This window comes from Phalacrocorax carbo, chromosome 6, assembly GCF_963921805.1.
Source record: "Phalacrocorax carbo chromosome 6, bPhaCar2.1, whole genome shotgun sequence".
NCBI lineage: Eukaryota > Metazoa > Chordata > Aves > Suliformes > Phalacrocoracidae > Phalacrocorax > Phalacrocorax carbo.
The window spans coordinates 38482778-38498975 of NC_087518.1; positions in this window are offsets into that span (position 1 = coordinate 38482778).

Here is a 16198-nt window from a genome sequence, read left to right on the forward strand (position 1 = left end):
GTCCTCCAGAAATGCAGATCTAAAGCAGGACTCTTTCCAGCAAGTCTGGCCCCCCTGCACTTTTACTTACTTAGGTCTTCTACTTCAAAATGAAAGTCAATTTCACCACTCGCTTTTGATCAAAGAATTTAGCATCCTCACTGGGTGATAAATGAGGGGACAAACATAAATAGTATATAAATCAGGAATTTAGTTGTTTACGGGGAGAGTTAGGGGAATATTGGGCAGAGGTTTCATATTAAGAACCAGGATATACCGTTCTGATCCAGGGCTAAAGTTGAAGTACAAGAGATGTTCAGGTTCCCCCAAGACTCAGGCTCTCACCAAACGGTCATGGCAAGAAGGATGAGGAGTACGTATTGCACACTTCAGACTCCTCCTGTAGGACTCAATAATTATCTCCTGTGGGAACACATTAGTAGCAATAGTCTCAGTGTATATGACCACACCTTATGTGAAAATGTTGAATGCATTGCTGAAACCTTGCACTTTCAAATGATTGGAATCAGTTGTGCTGATAACAATGTGTGGACTCCTTGCCCTTTCCCTCTCTTGCCAGTCTGACCCCAGTGTAAGAAGAGGGTCAGGATTGTAAAAGATTATGTTTGTCGCAGGAAGACCTATGAACTTAGTGACTCCAACGGCAACTGCAACAAATTATATGAACGTATTTATGGAAGCTGGTTTATGTATATATCCATTCCTATATTTCAGTTATTTCACTTGTGCATCTAGACTTTCACCCTAAGAATCAGAAGTCTATTAATGAGACAAACATGCTGGGAGTTGTGATGGTTTATGTCAGCATTAGTACGCCAGGGATGTTGTATTGCAGAAAAGGTATAAAAGATTTCAAAGAAAGAAGTGACAGAGATTAATATTAAATAATTCATCGTCTTCTTTGGAACCACAGAGAACTGACACATTCATTGCAGACATTTTAATAAGAGCATTAGTGAAACTGAATTCTCATCAAATCAGGTTGCTGTAGTCTTACCATTCCCTTAAATATACTGTATTTCTCAACTTTACCATCTCTATAGAGAGAAAGACCCTGTTTATATTATGACAACAAATGTCTCTGAACACCGTGGCTTTAGGAGCCAGAACTAAACAAAAATCAAGAATTTAATACCTGTGTACCTACTATCAGTGTTGCTTTGTGTCTGAGCCGTGGGTGTGTGGCTCTCTCTGTTGTGTCTTACTAATGATCCCAGCATTTCCTGTGAGCACCGATTGCGCTTCTGGAGCCCGCAGCTGTATTACAGTCCTCACCTCGCATCCCTTCAGACATTTAACACATGCCTACATGTTACTCTATAAGGAGAGAAACCTGCAAGAATCCTAATGAACATATTGAAGCAAGTGTGAAGCAGGGTTGTAGTCACAGATAAATTCATGGCCTGAAGGGCACTGGGCACAGGCCTGGAGGGTCTGTGTCTGCGGTGCCAGGAGACTGCTAGCCATTGCAGCAAAAAGTATTGTGGCAGTGATCAGAGCAAAGGAATAAGAGGATGGCAAGCATATTTCAGTGTAATTATAATAATTTATAACTTGAGGTTGTTCTCCTGTTAAAATCTCCAAAGCAGGATATTTTTACTTTCTTATAAATTATTCACAGCCATTTGCTTTGCTTCATGACAAGTAACTTTGCTTTTCTTCAGACAGGATTTTCAACCTGGAAGAATGAAAGTGTTGACCCAGTTATGCCTAACAAACAAACGTGAAATGAACTAAAATTAGAAATTGATAGAATAATCTTAATATGAGAAAGAAATAATGCTTTTCTTTTTTTCCTTCAGGTTCCATCTGAATTTGAAATTGGTAAAGCCTTTTCACTTAAAAAAAAAAAAGAAAATAAACTGAAATGAAACTGCTCAGAAAAGGATGAGGTTACATATTTGGAACTTGCTGTACATTTTCTTTATCAAAAAATTGGTTTCAAAACTGCCCTAAAACAGAACTTAATCCCTAACCAGTTCTGCAAAATGTTCATGATGCCTTGCCAAGCTCTCATGCCCCACATGGATTTCTGATAGAGTATTAAGGGCAGTCTATGGGAACTGAGAAAGTATATATCATGTGATATTTTATGGTGTATAAATGCCCAAATGGAATAGTTTTCCAGCCTCTGGAGTACTAGGTCTAGAATTGGATCTACTCACTCCCAGATTAAGAAAAATCATTAAAAGGAAAAATAAAAAAAGGTTTCATGGAAAAACTGTGCACCTTTTAACCTTCTGGTACATTCAGTGCTAATGCATGGGTTGTTATTCCTGTATTGATTTCATATCCCACTGAAAGAGTCTCAATCGGTTAATGTAGGTCAAAAAACTACTTACCTTCTATGATATAGAGATCAAGATGTTAAAAATTATGAGACTTTCTTAAAATTCCTAAAGCCATAGTTAAAACATTTAATGGGTAACATTTTAAAAAAACCCTTGCACTTAAAGTTCCCACTAGGATCAAGAATTTAGGTTTTATTATCTGAAGTACTTCAGAAACTGGTAGTAAATAGCACTTCATTACATGAATTAAATAAGAAAATGTTTGTTTACATTATTCTGTAAAGAAAAGAATCCTACAGTTTTTGTAATGTGAACTGTTTGCTCTTCTAAGGAGTTAACAGAAAGAGGGTGCCAAGCAGTTTCTTGTCTACTTATTGGAGACAGTCATGATCATATTTGAGATAAGAGAGAGGGGTTGTATATATATAAAAATGATTTGCGGTCCTAGTTTGTACATTTTAAATTGGCCAGATGCATCTAGTTTTCATTTTTCTGCTACCACTATTCACAGTATTTGAAATCTCTGTTAGTTCATAACTCAGCTCCCAACACACACAAACTGCTATGTAAAGACAACCGAAGACTAGGGTTTTATTCTCCTCTGTGGTAGTTTCGCTCCATTGTTATATCTCCTCATGCACATACATTTCCTTTTTGGCTAAATATTTTGCTGATTTTGTCCTATTTATTGTAATTTTCAGTTGTTTGGTAATGTCCAGTTAAAATATCCACACACACCTCCTCTGAATTAGGAGCTGTGGATTATTAGACCTCTTCCTGCTTGCAATTTAAAAGGATACACTGGGAAATCTTTGAAGCGATTACTGTTTCGTGTGCTCCCTATTTACTTTGGATATCAGACCTAAACTTGGCTGTATTTATGGCTACTTTCTTAGGTGTTTAGAAAAGTAGTTGTTGGACAGCAGGGAACCATTTCACTTGCAGCTGTTTATTTAGTATTTATCATTTTAACAGTTCAGGAAAAAAGAATGTTTTCCAACCTCATTTTTTACAAGAATTTCCATTCAGTACAAACTATCAACAGTTTTACCAAGTCAGATATACAAAGCTGGCCTCATTCTCCTTACCTTATAATTTATAATCATGTTTTGGTAACTGGTACTCTCAGCGTGCGCAATGGAGTCAGGAGAATCACGTACACGATTAGTAATGTACATAGTGGCTCTGAAAATGATTATAACATGAGGATTCTTAACTGTATTTTGAAAACAATTACCATGTAAAGAACCTGAAACTTTCAAAGTGACAAAGAAAGCCAGCTGCATGGCTGGCAGCGATAAGCAAAACTGAAAATCAGGCTGTGCTGATGTTGAATTTTAAGCTTTTTAGCTGCATTTTAAACCTTAGGACATTACCTCCAAAAGAGGAAGGCATAAATATCTTCCTCCTTTAAATGACTGTTATTTGACATTCTGATGGAGAAGAAAGTAAAAGGTTTTGGGTTGGGTTTTTGTTTAGCTTTGGGGTTTGCTTTCTTCTGTTTCTTCCAGTACTTAGCTGCTGTGTTCACACTCTGGCTCAGATGTTGTGCTTTTCCTGTGAGAAACCTGTGAAGGTTTCCTGAATGTAGGAGATTACTACTGCTTGGGGAACAACATCACAGATGCAGTGAAGATAAGTGAACTTGCAACATAATGATCCCCTTTCTTCTATACTCTTCTCCATTCAGCAAATGAAGCAGCAGCTCATCTGGACAAAATTAAAGTCGAAGGAGGAAGATTTGAAATTATATTCAAAAAACTGATCTAAGCTATGTCAAAGCCTCCTATTGATGTCCCAAAATAATATGTAAATTCCCCAAATTATTATGTCCTTGCCAAAAGAACATAATTTTTTTCACCTGAAAATGCCCTTCTTGGGTTGCTTTAGTTAGATTTACAGTGAATATTTGTGTAACTCATGCCCTGTTGGCCAGGGAAACAGTTCCTATTGATTGCAGTCATAGGAGATTAGAATTTTTGATCCCTTTTAAAGGAAAACTAACTATTGCTGTGCAGTAATGCAGTATCTGAGCTGATCAGCTGGGTAAAAAGGGCACTTTCCGTGATAGGCAGGAGTCAATCAATCAGAGATGAAAGTCGGGGAGCCTGAATAGCCACCAAAGCCTTGATATCTCAGCATTGGCTGGCATTTGGTAGAATGCTGCATTTACTGCTGCGTTATTGATTGTGCTTGTTATGATCACAATTGCCATTTCAAGGGTCTGTGACTCCAGCATGTCGAGATACATGGGACAGTTTACAGGATTAACATTAGGCATGCACTTAAACAACTTGCTGATTCAAGCTTATGACCAAAGTTTTCTTCCTGAGAAAAAATATTGCTTTCTTCTGTAGCATGTGGTCAGAGCTGCATTTATTCTTCCATAGCCTGATGTGTGCTATCCCTAACATGTAAAGGAAATGCTTGCATACTCATAACTACCTTTATTTTAGAGATGTGACTGTTGCACTTGCTGCACTAATTCCCCAGGATATTTATTTATAAAAAAATTACTTCCAGAGCCTTTTAGTGCATTGACCTTGTTTCAGGGTTTAGCTGGGAGGAGAGATGGCTGGGGTTTTTTCTTAAGCACTGCAGGGGATTTCTGTCAGGTTGCTTTAACACTTCCCTTCAGATTCTTGCCAGGCTTTCAGGCTAAAGAATTTTCAGATGTAGCTAGCCATCATCACACAGGTCTTTGCATAGTCTCTGTTATTTTATAAATCTAAAATTTAATTGGTTTCCAAGAAAAGAGAAAACAACAGGACATAAAGCTACCAAATCAGAATCATAAATGCATGGAAAATGACAACTTCTGATGTATCAAATATGTATGATACAGTGATCACTGCATGGATTGGCTTCACACGTTATATAAATTCTCCGTGCAAAGATTTGGAAAGTTGTTATACCCCTAAAGAATAGGAAAAGAGAGAAAGTGAGATGCTATGCTGTTGAATTTTCCTTTCAAAAACTAGAGGTTTCTTAATAATAGGACACCAATTTTAGAAATCACTAAAATACTCATGCTCTACAACCATGAAAGTCTTAAGTCATCTTTTCCCCACTCAACCATGACCCTAACTGGTTAGCACTGCAATGGCTATTTGCAACACCTTTTGCTCTCTCTTCCTGAATGCTTTTGCATACATACGGATAAATGTATGGAAAATGCCTGCAGATAATTCTTGAACCTCATTCTCTGACTAAAGTACCTACCATAAAGTAGCATAAGGTGCATAGGGTTTTTTTTAGTGTTGATTACAAAATTTGAGTCTCTTTCACTCCCCCAAAATAACTGGTTACATCCAGACTATGAGAAGATCCCTCACGTATTCCAGGGTAACCCCGTTAAAGCAGTGATTCTGGATTAAAGTTAAAGAAACCCTACTGAAATGACAACATCCTACCTCTTCTTGTGCTGTGACAGGTATAACTGTAATTGTCTTCTGTTACTGCCTGATCTTTGAATGCCATCCCTTACCCGTCTGCCATCACTCCTCAATTTCACACAGGGCTGCCACATATGGAGAGTGGATATATAGCCCTGTTCACAGATGGGGCTTAGGCAAAATGCTCGGCTTCGTGGCATTTCTGTGCTAATCTCTGAAGGCCTTTGGATACACTCTTGCAGCAATGTACTTATATATACTAGTACTGCTAGAAACTCTGCTTGGCCAGGCAGAATCTTAGCTTCCCTGGGGTTAAATCCCAAGAAGATTTCAGTGGTAGTTAAGGGAGGTTAAGTGTAGGGAGGTAAAAATGTACAGCATTGCAAAATATAACTCTATTGCCTCTTGATTTTATTAATGCCTCAAAGAAGGGCTGGGTTATTCTAACTGCAGTGTGAGGTCTAACTAGAAAAAGAGACATTCAGAAAAATCATTCATTTATTATATTTTTCAGAAAAAAAGTAATCACATCTTTTTTAGCAAAGAATGGAAAGAAAGCAGTTAATAGCTCAGTTGTTCAGTGGTAACTAAAAAAAAAGCAAATTCACAGCTTGCTACTTCTGTTCACAGTGAACAATTTAGGAGGGAAAAAATTATCAGGATCCTCCTGGGAGTACAGTCTGAAGACAATATTCCTGGTAAAGTTCTAAGGTTGTCTCTTAAAATAGGCAATTGCTAACCATGTCAACTGGACTCACATTTGTCAGACAGTGTGTCTATATGCAATATGGTGATATATGCAATTTCAGTCACTCTTTCCATCCCTAAGTGGACTTTATCTGAATTGCTGTTGTACCCAAAACTGTCTGCACTTTTATTAAAAGAATGAATGTTCCTGACATCAGCTTGGTAAGAACAGCAGCAGGAAATAAGCTACCTTTAAATGAAAAGATGTATTTTATTGTTCATGAAGCTGGGGAAATCTTAGTCATACATATAACTTGGCTGGCAGACAGGCTGTTTGGAAATGGGATTAGTGCCCTTGCTGAAGCAGAGGTCTGAAAAACTGCCTGGTATTTCTGAAAATGCACTGGCATCCTGTGTGCTGTAAGATCTTATGAAGGTCATTCAACTGCTCAATGCCTCAGTTTCTTCATCAGGAAAATTGTGATAATTGTTTTCTACTGAAGTTTCCAAGTGATAGGCTTAATTGTCATGCACTGCAAAATACTTAGAGATCTCAAATTGGAACATACTACAGAAGTGCAAAGTATTATTACTATTAGAAGTCCATTATGGCTCTGTTTTATTTTGTTCAAACTGGTCCTTTGGTACGTGCAGCTAGACAGCTCCTGATGTTATCTTGATGCACAAAGCACTTTTTGTGTGAGGTTTGACTCACAGTAAAATGCCAGTTAGAATTTTTTCCTCAGGAACTCACTGGAGCTTGGCTTACAAAATCTGAAAATTAAATCAACCAAAATAGGTCAAACACAAAACTATATGTCCTTATGTGTCCTCTTGTCCTCTTTTAGCAGTACAGCAGATAGTTGTTGTTTTCTTTTCCATAAAGTTTAGGCCTGGTTTGTTTCTCAGTTGGCTTTGGTAACTGTATCATAGTTACATTTTGAATACCTGTTCATGCAAGTTTTCATTCCCTATTAAATATAGTTTAGAATTATATGCTCATCTGTTAGTCGTCCAGAAATAATGTGCTGGATACACAAGCATCTGATGCTACTGAACGTGACAGAAGAGTGTATCATTGTGTTACAGCTTGTTGGTAGCCATCATTACAGAGATGTTTTTGAACCTTAAAAAAAAGGAACAAAACATCTGAAATGTAATCAAATGTTAATATAAGCTGCAGTTTTGCATTTACTTTTCCCCTGTAGATAATTCGTTAGGAATTTATTCCTATTCATATTATCCTTTAAGTTGATATGTGTATTCTGTACCTAGTTTATAATTTCTATTCATTCCTGTGTTGAGTAGGTGAAGGTGCTGCTTAAATTAGTACTTACTTCAGTATTATACATTTCTGAATTGGTTGTTCATTACAGTCATAATGCACTGAATAAATTTGTTAATATTTGAGGTGGGAAGGGAGGTAAAAAGGGAAACCATCTATTCCAGTCACAGCCCAGCTTCCTGGCTATAACATATTATAATTTATTTAAACTCAATCAATACTTAATATGGAGTTTAAATTCTGCTAAAGATCTGTGGCATGGCTAAGAGCAGCTGATGCCAGGGAATAAAATTTTCTTCAGGCTGTGATTCTGATGAATTTATAATGCACTCTAAGGGTGATGAATTGACCTAAATTCTCAAAAGCAGTGCTATTCCTATTTATTATTATGAAAGGTATCCTACCCACAGTTTTGTTTTTTAGAATGTTGTGAGGCTATATTAAAAAGATGACAGGTTGCAGTGAGGATGACTGGAGGGGAAGGAGCTGCACGCACACCCCCAGCACATACTGGCTGCCCAGGCTGTCAGTCCGGGGTTTGGAGGGGTTTCCCATGCTCCCTGGCAGGAGGGCAAATCCGTGGCAAGGGGTGGGGAAGCAGAGGACAGCCTGAGCCCCTTCCACCCTTACTCCGCCGTGGGAAGCACCCCGCACCCTCTCCAAGGCTTTGTCTGTGCCGCCTGTAACCACAGACAGGGTGGTGTCTCACTGTAATTCTGGGATTCAGTGCAGGAATAATTTCAGCACTGTAAAAACCCAGCAAATGTTTGAAGCCAGCAGTGAGGGCAGACTTCCTGAGAGGTGTGTGTTTGTGGTGATCATTTGGATCACCACATGAAAGATGTTGTTAGGGCAGGAAGAAGACAGTTGCGTTGACACTGCTTCTCCTTTTTTTTTTTTTTTTTTTTTTTCCTGTAGCCTTACAGGGGAAATAGAGGTCGATCTGTGCAGGGTTTGGTTTTCTGTATACAGTTGTTTAAAATCCCTCAGGTCCAACCACTGCCTGACAGTGCCCAAGAGCAACTCACACTGAAGTGGCTGGAAATTGCACACACTGATCTTTTGTAATGATCAGGCCACTTTATTTTTTCCACTGCATTTTGGCAAGTTTTCCTCAGCATCATCCAAGGGCTTTTCATAGTAAGTGGTGCCTTCAAAGTGACCTGAGCCCTTATCCAAACCTTCTTTGTTACCTTGACAGGTTGCCGTCATATTTGTCTATTTTTTGTGAAAAGCTATGTGTTTTAGCAGATTCATAAATGTGGGAGATTATTTTTTTAAAAAAGCAGAGTGAATAGGGAAATGTATAGTTAATAAGGGCAATATATAGTGAATGAAGGCTGACAATCCTCCACGTTTCTTTCATGATATGAAAGGAAGCCTCTGATACAAAAACCATGAGAGCTCAATTCTGCTTCTTTATCAGTACTTGAACACTTCTCAGTTGTTGCTTTTCCAGACAGAATCTGTAAGGCAGGACTCTCACCTTCTCAACTCTGCATTGTTCATCCCCTGCTCTTTCTCTTGCCTTCTTTTGGGGCGTAGTATCAGACACTGTCTTCCAGCATGTCTGTTCTCATTGTGTTTTGAGCCCACCCCTGCCCACATTGCTACTGTAGTCAAATTCCTGTTGTGATTTATGACAGAGTTACTGTGGGATAGAATAAATCCACAAACTTTAAAGGCATTAGCCTGCCTTTACTCTAGCACAACTGACAGCTGTACCTAGCACCACGACCTTATTCCACCCCTGTGTGGCGGCATCCAAAGCCATGCTGTTTTGGAAGAGCACCACTGTGTGCTTGCTGAGGTTTGCTCTTCAGGGCCAGCCCAGAGGATGAGAACAGCATGCAAACACAGCTTCTCAGCAGGAGCAATTGTTTGTTTCAACTCTAGCCTTTACTTAAAAATACGAAGCTATTGAACAAAAATACAAAGACTTGGAGTTCAAACTCATACCTAACTAACTTGGAGAACTGGGCTCGTATAACCAACTGTGAATTTCAGTCTAGCAGCAAGAAAGTCTGATTTCCAGTTCAGTTTGTTTTCTTCTAACTGTAATGCTCAAGGTGAGTACTTTAAGATTCAGGTACAAGGGTGCAGTTATATTTACCTGCTGTAAAGGTGGGCTGGCTGTTTGTAGAGGTCTTGGACCCTTCCCCTCCCCAACATGAGAGTCCGATCCAGTTAGCAACTTTGAACTGTATCAAGCACAACTGCAGACCATGAGTGATCATTGGCAAGGCAATATTCAAAAGCTATGTTCTGCCTGGTGGGGTACTAGATTAGGAACATCTACAGTTAAATATCTAGAAAAATAATTTATATAGGGAAAGATAATTTGAAGTTCCAACAAAGGACTAAAGATGTTTCTTATTCCATATAATAATGGTCTGACCAATTGAATCTTCCTATTCAGTCTGTAATTATTAATTTTTATGTAAAATTTGATTTTTTTCTATAATTTTATTAGAATTTATGATCTATCTTTCTGACAAGAAAAAAAAAAAAACCCTCATGTTTATTGTAAGTCTTTGGTATTTCTATTGCAGCCACTGGAAAAGTGGGTTGAAGCTAGTATGTGTACAGGTCTACAGAAAAGAGTATTCCTTGCCCCATTAGATGCCAGCTGATGAATTGTAACAGATGGATAAGATAAAAATGGGTTATAGGTTGGGAGAGACAGGCTGACAAAAATGATAGTGTGTGCATTAGTTTTTAGCTAATCAAGAATAGTAATTGTACTTTGTTTACTTGCCTAATCATGATTAGGTGCCAATTTTCTCTCCATATAACAAAAGAGGTGAATTTCAAGACTATGATTTGAAGGAGGCTGGGGGGAGTGGCAGTGTTTTCTTAAATTCAGAAAGTTTTTACCAGGCAGGTCTACAGAGTGATTTCTGTCTGTAGTTCACAAAACTGCACAATAATGTTTTTTCTTCCCACAGTGCCATGAAAAAATTTTGGCTTCTGTTCATGGGTGAAACCTTTTGCACAACAAAAGTGGTTTCTTGTGGCCAGTAAGACTACATGTTCTGAGCATTCCAGGAAGCATATAAATAGATTGGTACCCTTCCTAAGGGTATGGAGCCCTATTTCCTTCTTCTTTCGTTGTTGTTTTTTTTTTTTTTTTTTCCATTTATGCTTTCTTCATCTAGGCAAAGAGCAAGCAGAGTACAGTGTTTGAAAATCCTGACTATCATTTTCCATTTTACTTGGGTTTTCCTTAGTTATATTTTCTGAAAAGAAGTTGTTTCAGTAAATGCAACATAGTAAATTATCTTAAATTACTTCTTACAGTCCAGGCTAGTATTATAACATGAAAATTGTTACTTGGAGTCTCCCAAGCCCCCAGCTGTTGCAGACCTATGTCTCCAGGCTGAGGAGAAATCGGTCACAGTACTTATCCGGTAGAGTCTGCAGGCCAATCCACAATGTGGAAAGCAGAGTTTACATAAAGGAGATTTCTTATCCTTCCCTTACAATCCTGCTAGATTCTGTAAAGTTGTAGTGATGGTCAAAAACAACTAAAACAGTGATTCTGTACTGACGGGTAGGCAAATGTCTATGCGGAAACCAGATGAGAAATTATTCAAGCCAAAAACATTAAATCTCTGCTCGTCTAAGAATGCTATAAAACAGCCATCCCGTTTCTTTGATCTATGGTATTTGAATCTGAACGTGTGTTAATAAGACATATATGTTGGGCATTGACATTGTCTTCTGTTGAACAAGGGTAAACATTGCATTTGTCTCTGTAAAAATATACTTCAATAGCTGAGAAGAAAGTGGAGATTCATTATTTTTGCAGTTGTAGAAGACATTTAGCAGCTGTGTTTATACTGGCAGACAATTTGGATATTAGGTGGCAGGACAGAGAACTGCAGATGCACAATATTGTGCAGACATTGTGCACTTACAGCCCATTTCCAGGGAAAGATGTTATTTTATATTTCCCTTGGTGTCATTAATCATATTTCATGATGTATCTCACTATTTCAACTCATTCCCCTAGATTCATTCTTTTTTTGGCCTGTTTGTTTAGTAGTTAGTAGTTATTGAGCTCCATTTCAACAAATTCCATCTCAACTACAGATACTAAAGTTCTTTTTGCTTCAGGGGAGAAAATTATGATGGCCCTATACTGATTACTGAGACTACCTGTAATAATCAGCATGTCTACCACATCAGAAAGATCTTTAGCTTGCCTTTGGTCAGAAAAATATTCATACTACTCTTTGGTATTTAGAAATTAAACTCATTTCCTGAAAGTAAAAATATGATTCTTATCTTGACCTACAAAGGAAAACAGCTGCTCTTTTCTCTGTTCTTGAAGTTCTCTCATCTCTCAGAAGGCTTTGTTTTGGTTTTACAGGTGAATCCCTTAAACTGTAGAAATTATGGCCCATCCCCTGGAGAAATATGCTGATATAAACAGGGAGGATTCCCTCTGCTAGGGAGTTGCAAGCCTGAGGAACCTCAGTGTATGGGACGTAACCCCAGGCCTTTTTTTGGCATTACCTCTACATTTAAATAATGGAATTAAATATTCATGAGTAAATTTGGCTTGTAACTGCTGCTGTGGGGCCCTGTGAGCCACCGCACTCGAGAAGGATCACCTTGTGGCATCATGCTTCTCCTGCAACTCCCCAGCCCATGGGAAACAGTCCTGATGCACCACTGTTCAGGGAAAGACAATATATCTCTTTCCTGTATGGTTGACCAGTTGTGCTGGAGTGAATCTGAAAAGGGACAAAGCTTGTGCCAAACCTTTGATCTCCTTTGACTGAAAAGCTAGCTGTGTAGGATCTCTGGTCTAGGAGGTGGGCAGCTCCCTGGAGGACTCTGAGACAGGAACAAAAGACCTGCCAGGCATGCTCTTTCCTGTCTGAGCCGGGGTGTCTTGCTAGGTAAGCATTTTCTGTTGAACAAAGAAAAGGAGTTTTAGTGACCTCTAAAAAAGAAGTAAACCCAAAGAATTCACTACACAGTGAATTAATGGCTGTGCATAGGGGATAACTTACCCAAGATGGTGTGATCAGCAGATTGCTTGACGAAACCACGAACCCTGCCCAGTGCCCCTTCTTGTGACTAGTTCAGAATGCTAAATATAACCAAGCAGTGTTTTTCTTAGGGATAAATGAAAAGCAGAGACAAAAATGAGCTCTGTTTAGGTTACATGGCTTAGCCACACCTAAGGAAATGCAACTTGCTTTCACCCTCTTTGTTTTAGAGGATGGCTGCGGGGAGGCTCTGTCCACTACAGTGAAAGCAGCAAACCAGTGTGTTATAAGCACTGTTCTTGCATTGCCATGAGTTGTTTGGAGAGATGGCCCCATGTATCTGAAGGGGGGCTGCGGTGGATTCTAGGCTGTGCTCAGCGCTCTTCAGAATACTGAAATCTCAAAAAGAGGTTTACTTTCAGGAAGGTCATAAGGTTTGGATTTGGAAGGAGAGGACTCTGGTGATCACATTTTTAGTTCTAGAAACTAATAACATATATATTTTATATATTCTCAAAGATTAAGTGGCTTGCAAAAGTACATTAGAAGATGGTGGCAGAACTAGAAAATTAATACAGCTCTGGGGAACTTGATAGAAGTGCCTTTGTCTAAAAGTCATTTATACAAAGAAAATAAAATGTCACTATTATTCATGCTTTTGTGGACCCCATTATTTTGCCTCCTCTAAAATGCTTGCTCTTTCTTGTGATATTTTCCATGTTCCCCTCTATTTCTTTCTCCAACATTCAGGTACAGCTCTCTTATGTCACGATGATTATACAATTGGTGCTTAATGCAACCTAGTGGAAGCTGTCTCCAAGCAAATAACACTGGCAGCAAGGCTGGAAGTATAATCATCTGCCAGCATACTCCCTACATAGACAGTATGAGTTTTGTTGTACACAGCATAATTAAGTGGGGTGTTAAATAACCTCTAAATGTCTAGTCCAAGTATGCATAAAACAGATTAAAAAATTATCCATTGAAAGGTTTAACAATATGTTCTGCAATTTCCACTCCCTTCAAATATGTTGATCCAATTTCTTTCCTTTAATTCCTATGTTTTCTTCCCATGTGCTCATCTCAAAGCACCTGCCTTTCTACTGCAAACAGCTCAACAGCCCAAATCAAGCCCAGGTTTCCACTGTCTCCACTCTCCTAGCAAAGAAAGGGTCTTTCAGTTTCTTGCTATATAGCCCATCTCTTGCACCCCAGCCCTCTACCACCCGGTCACTGTTGCTGAGCCATCATCGCTACACAGCTGAGCAACTTTTCAGGGAAAGGAAAAAGGTCTGCCTTGCTCTGCTTTGCCTGATGTTCCTTATAGTCATTCCCTAACACACCCTCTTCCCTCTCTTCAACACACTCATATCCATGTCCCTGTTCTCCTAGGCATTGCAGTGCCCTCCCTCAACAGGACCTGGGCCCGTCCCCCTTGCTGTCACCTTTATTGGCTCTGGTCCCCTCTCCTGCCCCTGGCTCACCTTCCCTTGCAGAGCCAGAGCTGCTCCTGGCAATACCATGTCAAAAGAGATGCAGCAGGCTGAACACGTACTGTACCAGTGCCACGTGAAGGCACTTACCCAGCTGCCTGTTCTCCAGGTCTCGTCCATCTCAGAGGGCACTGGGGATGGTGCTTTCAGAGCTGCACTCCTCATGCAGATAGCTCAGCAAGTCACTAGTGCCTCACAGAAGCAGTGTAAATTAAATCTATTACAAAAACCTTAACAAGAGCCTAACTGAATGATCACTGAACACCACACCTGGAATCATTTACATTTCAGCATTACTAGGCTTGTGTTTTATTTTTCCTTTTAAAATAAACCTAGGAAGTGGCTAGGTTAATGCATACGACCCTAGCCTAAAGGATAAACAGCCAAACCAATAAATACAGTGTTCAGGCTCCTGCCTATTCCTGCCTATACAGGCAATCATCTATAGCACCTGTATCCTCTCTGGGAGATGTTTTATGACCAACACATTAAAGTGTAGAAAAAGAGAAATGCTGGTCAAGTACAATGTATTTAAGTGAATTTTCCCCTCAGAAACAAAGCATTTAGTTCCTGATTGTCAGTTCATGAGAATAATGATTTTTCTTTTTAATTGTGGAATTGAAATATTGCATTTGCCTAGTTGTCTGAAATTTAATTAACATAGAGCCTAGGCTGAATTCGAAGGACTTTGTGCGTTTAGAGCACTTAGGGGAGGAGAGGGAGAGAGTGTGCAAGGAGAGCTGCTTCAGTATCCCTGTCCAGATCAGCAGACTCTCACGTGCTCTGGTTGCCAAAAGTCTCTAAGAGGATGCTGCGGAAATGGTGCCCAAGAGGAGTTAAGGCTCAAGAAACAGGCTGGTAGCCATTACATTGCAGTGACTATGGGCTTAGCCAGCCTACAGGGATCTTATGAACAAAGCAAAGAGTCAGAGCAAGTGTCTGGTATGGCCCCACAGCTATTGATTTCCCTTTACTGTCATTTAGTCAGATAAAAAAAGAACCTCAAATTCCAGCTGCCAGACACTTTAGGATCTATTTTATCAGCAGGAAAATTAGAAACACTTGCATGTACATCCCTGTCTCATGCAAATACACACTGTCAAGAGAGGGCAGGGGAGAGACAAGGGTATAGCTCTGGTCTATTTTTCATGAAGGAATCAGACCTGGAATAATAAGGAGGAAATCCACCCCCCATTCCTGCTTCCTCCTCCCCCAGAGACACAAATATTTTCTTTTTGCATGATTCCCTCAGAACAACATAGCTCCCAGTGAACTCCATGCTATGGTTTAGTATGCCTAAAAGGCACAAAAAGAAAAATGTGGATTTTTCACTTAACAAAAATCGAAGTGCATCTTCTGACATGCACTATTCTAGCTGTGAGATGTGAAATGAATTGTATATGTTCATTACTTCATAATAGAGTGCAAATATGCTCTTTGATAATTTTCATCCAGAGTTCAAAAAGTGACAGTAATGCTATATTGTTGAATTACAATTCTGTCACTCAGATCTGCTACTGTTACGTCTATGAGTAATTCTTGTATGTATACAGATATATATATACACACAACCTCAGTGAAGTAAGATGGCAGAACTAGTCCCTCTTCATATCCAAAAAAACTGCCAAGTGTGACATTTTTTTAATTGGCTTCTGGAGATTATACACAATTAGCTGTAATTGCAGGTTACATATATTATCTGTATTATTTCACACAGTGCAATACAAAGGAACTGGTAGGAAATGTCATTCAGTAGTTTAGAGGAATGCTGCAATGTTTAATAGTGGATGACTGAAGGTGATACATTTGATAAAAGCTGAATTTTGAGCACATAACTCCCATGACCCAAAAGTGAGGAAAAAAGAAGGAATTCCACAGATGGTCTTTTAACAAAGTCCATTTCCCTTGCTCTTAGGTGAATCGCCTCTGACAGCACGGCCACGGGAGGAGAGAGGCAGCAGGAGGAGGGAGAATTGGGCAATGGAAAGGCAGCTGTGGTTAAGGCAGCGGCTTTGGAGACCATCTGACTGGATTCCTTTTCTGT